At 41.9% G+C, this 1,185-nt stretch overlaps 1 non-coding gene across 1 annotated transcript; it reads left to right on the plus strand.

The window, feature by feature from the left end:
- The first annotated feature begins 821 nt into the window (after nt 1-821).
- Nucleotides 822-929, plus strand: LOC130953114 (small nucleolar RNA R71). The gene has a single exon (XR_009075287.1). It is a non-coding gene; the product is annotated as a small nucleolar RNA R71 (small nucleolar RNA).
- Nucleotides 930-1,185: the final 256 nt, after the last annotated feature.

Below are 1,185 nucleotides of genomic sequence, written 5' to 3' on the forward strand. Positions count from 1 at the left end.
GCCCACTGAGGTCTTCCTCAGTGGCGTCCTCCTCCTCTCTTTCCTCTCCACATTCGGCCATGGTTATGGCTTTGCACTCTCCTTTTGGATTTTCTTCTGTATTACTTGGGAGAGTACTAGGAGGGAGTTCAGTAACTTTCTTGCTCAGCTGACCCACTTGTCCTTCCAAATTTCTGATGGAGGACCTTGTTTCATTCATGAAACTTTGAGTGGTCTTTATTAGATCAGAGACCGTTGTTGCTAAGTCAGAAGTATTCTGCTTAGAACTCTCTGTCTGTTGCTGAGAAGATGATGGAAAAGGCTTGCTATTGCTAAACCTGTTTCTTTCACCATTATTGTTATTGAAACCTTGTTGAGGTCTCTCTTGATTCTTCCATGAGAGATTTGGGTGATTTCTCCATGAAGAATTATAGGTGTTTCCATAGGGTTCTCCTAGGTAATTCACCTCTTCCATGGAAGGGTTCTCAGGATCATAAGCTTCTTCCTCAGATGAAGCATCCTTAGTACTGTTTGGTGCATTTTGCATTCCAGACAGACTTTGAGAAATCAAATTGACTTGTTGAGTCAATATCTTGTTCTGAGCCAATATGGCATTCAGAGTGTCAATCTCAAGAACTCCTTTCTTCTGACTAGTCCCATTGTTCACAGGATTCCTTTCAGAAAGTGTACATGAATTGGTTATTTGCAACCATTTCAATCAATTCTTGAGCTTCTGCAGGCGTCTTCTTCAGATGAAGAGATCCTCCAGCAGAGCTATCCAAAGACATCTTGGATAGTTCAGAGAGACCATCATAGAAAATACCTATGATGCTCCATTCAGAAAGCATGTCTGAGGGACATCTTCTGATTAATTGTTTGTATCTTTCCCAAGCTTCATAGAGGGATTCTCCATCCTTCTGTCTGAAGGTTTGGACTTCCACTCTAAGCTTACTCCATCTTTGTGGTGGAAAGAACTTTGCCAAGAAGGCATTGACTAGCTTTTCCCAAGAGTCCAGGCTTTCTTTAGGTTGAGAATCCAACCATATTCTAGCTCTGTCTCTTACAGCAAAAGGGAATAGCATCAGTCTGTAGACCTCAGGGTTAACCCCATTAGTCTTGACTGTGTCACAGATTTGCAAGAATTCAGCTAAGAACTGATGAGGATCTTCCATTGGAAGTCCATGGAACTTGCAATTCTGTTGCATT

This window comes from Arachis stenosperma, chromosome 9 (assembly GCF_014773155.1).
Source record: "Arachis stenosperma cultivar V10309 chromosome 9, arast.V10309.gnm1.PFL2, whole genome shotgun sequence".
NCBI classification, from domain to species: Eukaryota; Viridiplantae; Streptophyta; class Magnoliopsida; order Fabales; family Fabaceae; genus Arachis; species Arachis stenosperma.